This window comes from Nomia melanderi, unplaced genomic scaffold (assembly GCF_051020985.1).
Source record: "Nomia melanderi isolate GNS246 unplaced genomic scaffold, iyNomMela1 scaffold0408, whole genome shotgun sequence".
Taxonomy (NCBI): Eukaryota; Metazoa; Arthropoda; class Insecta; order Hymenoptera; family Halictidae; genus Nomia; species Nomia melanderi.
In genome coordinates, this window is record NW_027475523.1 from 5,001 (window position 1) to 10,684 (window position 5,684).

The window sequence follows — 5,684 nt, forward strand, 5'->3', positions numbered from 1 at the left end:
TATGGTGCGATTGCGTCGATTCGCTTTTCTGTACGGGGAGCAATAGAACGTTGAGTTGACTTATCGGGTCTTCGTTGGAATTACCGTCGCTGGCATTGTAAACTCCAGATGACCTTGTGATTCCTTCGTCGGGCACTGGTAAAGGGTGGCGATGATGCGTTCTATAATAGAAATACCCGTCGTAGCGTTTCTTCCGAGTCAACCCGCTCACGAAACACTCTCTCGTCGTGGAATCCCCGCGTCGGAGAGTAAAACGCGAATTCATAGTATGGAAACTTACGTCTCTCGACGATGGGACGATCCACGCGAAGAGTTGTTACGTGCACGCGTATGGTGCGATTGCGTCGATTCGCTTTTCTGTACGGGGAGTAATAGAACGTTGAGTTGACTTATCGGGTCTTCGTTGGAATTACCGTCGCTGGCATTGTAAACTCCAGATGACCTTGTGATTCCTTCGTCGGGCACTGGTAAAGGGTGGCGATGATGCGTTCTATAATAGAAATACCCGTCGTAGCGTTTCTTCCGAGTCAACCCGCTCACGAAACTCTCTCTCGTCGTGGAATCCCCGCGTCGGAGAGTAAAACGCGAATTCATACTATGAAAACTTACGTCTCTCGACGATGGGACGATCCACGCGAAGAGTTGTTTACGTGCACGCGTATGGTGCGATTGCGTCGATTCGCTTTTCTGTACGGGGAGAAATAGAACGTTGAGTTGACTTATCGGGTCTTCGTTGGAATTACCGTCGCTGGCATTGTAAACTCCAGATGACCTTGTGATTCCTTCGTCGGGCACTGGTAAAGGGTGGCGATGATGCGTTCTATAATAGAAATACCCGTCGTAGCGTTTCTTCCGAGTCAACCCGCTCACGAAACTCTCTCTCGTCGTGGAATCCCCGCGTCGGAGAGTAAAACGCGAATTCATACTATGAAAACTTACGTCTCTCGACGATGGGACGATCCACGCGAAGAGTTGTTTACGTGTACGCGTATGGTGCGATTGCGTCGATTCGCTTTTCTGTACGGGGAGAAATAGAACGTTGAGTTGACTTATCGGGTCTTCGTTGGAATTACCGTCGCTGGCATTGTAAACTCCAGATGACCTTGTGATTCCTTCGTCGGGCACTGGTAAAGGGTGGCGATGATGCGTTCTATAATAGAAATACCCGTCGTAGCGTTTCTTCCGAGTCAACCCGCTCACGAAACTCTCTCTCTCGTCGTGGAATCCCCGCGTCGGAGAGTAAAACGCCGAAGGCTTACTATGAAACTTACGTCTCTCGACGATGGGACGATCCACGCGAAGAGTTGTTACGTGCACGCGTATGGTGCGATTGCGTCGATTCGCTTTTCTGTACGGGGAGTAATAGAACGTTGAGTTGACTTATCGGGTCTTCGTTGGAATTACCGTCGCTGGCATTGTAAACTCCAGATGACCTTGTGATTCCTTCGTCGGGCACTGGTAAAGGGTGGCGATGATGCGTTCTATAATAGAAATACCCGTCGTAGCGTTTCTTCCGAGTCAACCCGCTCACGAAACTCTCTCTCGTCGTGGAATCCCCGCGTCGGAGAGTAAAACGCGAATTCATACTATGAAAACTTACGTCTCTCGACGATGGGACGATCCACGCGAAGAGTTGTTTACGTGCACGCGTATGGTGCGATTGCGTCGATTCGCTTTTCTGTACGGGGAGAAATAGAACGTTGAGTTGACTTATCGGGTCTTCGTTGGAATTACCGTCGCTGGCATTGTAAACTCCAGATGACCTTGTGATTCCTTCGTCGGGCACTGGTAAAGGGTGGCGATGATGCGTTCTATAATAGAAATACCCGTCGTAGCGTTTCTTCCGAGTCAACCCGCTCACGAAACTCTCTCTCGTCGTGGAATCCCCGCGTCGGAGAGTAAAACGCGAATTCATACTATGAAAACTTACGTCTCTCGACGATGGGACGATCCACGCGAAGAGTTGTTTACGTGCACGCGTATGGTGCGATTGCGTCGATTCGCTTTTCTGTACGGGGAGAAATAGAACGTTGAGTTGACTTATCGGGTCTTCGTTGGAATTACCGTCGCTGGCATTGTAAACTCCAGATGACCTTGTGATTCCTTCGTCGGGCACTGGTAAAGGGTGGCGATGATGCGTTCTATAATAGAAATACCCGTCGTAGCGTTTCTTCCGAGTCAACCCGCTCACGAAACTCTCTCTCGTCGTGGAATCCCCGCGTCGGAGGGTAAAACGCGATATATAATAGTATATGCCAGTGGTTCGCGCGCGTCGTCTCTGAGATACGCGGTCGACAGAGTTCCGAAAACACGTGATGTGCCACGATTTCCGTGCGTCTTACATCTTTCGACGATGGGACGATCCACGCGAAGAGAACGTTCGTGCTTGCGTGAGGTGCAACAGCGTCGATTCGCTTTTCTGTACGGGGAGAAATAGAACGTTGAGTTGACTTATCGGGTCTTCGTTGGAATTACCGTCGCTGGCATTGTAAACTCCAGATGACCTTGTGATTCCTTCGTCGGGCACTGGTAAAGGGTGGCGATGATTCGTTCTATAATAGTAATACCCGTCGTAGCGTTTCGACCGATGTCACCCGCCACGAATGTCTCTCTCGACGTGGAAACCCCGCGCCGAAGAGTAAACGCGAAGGCTTACCATACGAAAGAAAACGGTATTATACGCCTGTGGTATGTGCGTCTCGGCTCTGTGATACGCGATCGGCAGAGTTACAAAAAAACGTTGATGGGCCACGATTTCCGTGCGTCTTACATCTTTCGACGATGGGACGATCCACGCGAAGAGTAGTTACGTGCTCGCGCGAGGTGCGATAGCGTCGATTCGCTTTTCTGTACGGGGAGAAATAGAACGATGAGTTGACTTATCGGGTCTTCGTTGGAATTACCGTCGCTGGCATTGTAAACTCCAGATGACCTTGTGATTCCTTCGTCGGGCACTGGTAAAGGGTGGCGATGATTCGTTCTATAATAGAAATACCCGTCGTAGCGATTCGGCCGAGACACCCGCCACGAAACTCTCTCTCGTCGTGGAATCCCCATGTCGGAGAGTAAAACGCGAAGGCTAACTATATAAGAAACATATAGTATTATTTATGCCTGTGGTTCTCCGTTTGTCCTACTCTCAGATACGCGACTCGGAGAGTTACGAATAATCGTGATGGACCACGATTTCTGTACGTCTTACATCTTTCGACGATGGGACGATCCACGCGAAGAGATCATTCCTGCTTGCGTGAGGTGCGATAGCGCCGATTCGCTTTTCTGTACGGGGAGAAATAGAACGATGAGTTGACTTATCGGGTCTTCGTTGGAATTACCGTCGCTGGCATTGTAAACTCCAGATGACCTTGTGATTCCTTCGTCGGGCACTGGTAAAGGGTGGCGATGATTCGTTCTATAATAGAAATACCCGTCGTAGCGATTCGGCCGTGTCACCCGCCACGAAAATCTCTCTCGTCGTGGAATCCCCGCGTCGTAGAGTAAACGCGAAGGCTTGCTATAGAAGACTATAGTTTATACGCCTGTGGTTCACCGGTTGCCTGCTCTCCGGGGTACGCGATCGCGCAGGAGTTACGGAAGAACTTGATGGGCCACGATCTCCAAGCGGCTATATCTTTCGACGATGGGACGATTCACGCGAAGAGAACGTTCGTGCATGCGTGAGGTGCGATAGCGTTGATTCGCTTGTCTGTACGGGGAGAAATAGAACGATGAGTTGACTTATCGGGTCTTCGTTGGAATTACCGTCGCTGGCATTGTAAACTCCAGATGACCTTGTGATTCCTTCGTCGGGCACTGGTAAAGGGTGGCGATGATTCGTTCTATAATAGAAATACCCGTCGTAGCGTTTCGACCGATGTCACCCGCCACGAAATTCTCTCTCGTCGTGGAATCCCCGCGTCGGAGAGTAACCGCCGAAGGCTTGCTATAGAAGACTATAGTTTATACGCCTGTGGTTCACCGGTTGCCGGCTCTCCGGGGCACGCGATCGCGCGAAGGTTACGGAGGGACGTGAAGCGCCCGAGCAATGAAACGTCCGCAGGAGGAAACGAGCAACCGCCGAACATTGTTTCGCGACGTTTCCATAATGTATTGTCGTTTCGCTCGCATCCCGCTTCTTTCCCCTAGTTTCCTCGACGCGTAGTTTCGCAGCCTTAGTGGACGAATCATTCTCGATTCGAGGAAAGATATGCAGTGGGGCGTGCAATGAGCCCGCCAGAGACCACGATCTCCAATGCGTCTTTACATCTTTCGACGATGGGATGATCCACGCGAAGAGAACGTTCGTGCTTGCGCGAGGTGCGTTAGCGTCGATTCGCTTTTCTGTACGGGGAGAAATAGAACGATGAGTTGACTTATCGGGTCTTCGTTGGAATTACCGTCGCTGGCATTGTAAACTCCAGATGACCTTGTGATTCCTTCGTCGGGCACTGGTAAAGGGTGGCGATGATTCGTTCTATAATAGAAATACCCGTCGTAGCGATTCGGCCGAGTCACCCGCCACGAAACTGTCTCTCTTTCGTCGTGGAAACCCCGCGTCGGAGAGTAAAACGCGCGAAGGCTGTGACTGTAACATATATATATACAGTATACAATGCCTGTGGTTTGTTGCGCGTGTCGGCTCTTCGGTATACGCGATCGGCCAGAGTTACGGAGGGACGGTGAAGCGCACGAGAAATTGAAACGGCCGCACGATTGGAACCGAGCAACCGTCGAACATTGTTTCGCGACGTTTCCATAATGCGTTTTCGTTTCGCTCGCATACCGCTTCTTTTCCCCTAGTCTCTGAGACGCGTTTTCGAGCCGTTCTTCTACTATCGATTCTCGTAGAGAGAAGGGACCGGGTAGTCTGGAAGTGGAACCCGCATCTTGCGTGTACCGTACACGGAATTGAGAGGACCGGCCGTGAAGCTCGTTTTAAAGCCGTGCGTCTGACACCCAACTCTTGCGCGCCAATTTCGCGGCAAGAGATAATATGGGACGAATGACCGGCAAAGAGCCAGCTGTGAAGTCTGTTTTTTTAATCGAATCCGTGGACGTGTGTATGCCGTAGCGTCGCTCGTCGTGTTCGTTCATGGTCGTTCCGAGAGAAAGAACGAAAGCGGTAACGAAGGGACCGGCCGTGAAGCTCGTTTTAAAGCCGCGCGTCTGACACCCAACTCTTGCGCGCCAATTTCGCGGCAAGAGATAACATGGGACGAATGACCGGCAAAGAGCCAGCTGTGAAGTCTTTTTTCATTATTTGCTTTCAATCGATCGATCGGTACGATTCGTGCAACGTTTCGCGCGATGCGACGCGAAAACATGCGCGCAACAATAGATGCGTCTGATCGGAAGAACGCGAGGGTCGACTGCACGCGATGGATTCAGTATCGGGTAGGATACAAAATATATCCCCGTCGTTTCCACGCGTGCGAGTCTTCTGCGTCTTTCGCGGGTTTTTGAATGCACTATACGCCCGGAACGTCGAGAAATATATACATATTACTTGAACGTTTTTCGTCTCGAAAGGCTTCGGTGTCGTCTCCAAGGCGACGCCTGAATCTCCTTCGCGCGCTGGTCGGAGATTCAGGTATCAACTTTTATCTTCTCTTTGAAAGAAGAGAGATATTAGGTCGAACAAATGAGAATAAAATTATATATGTGAAATATAAAATTTATACGAT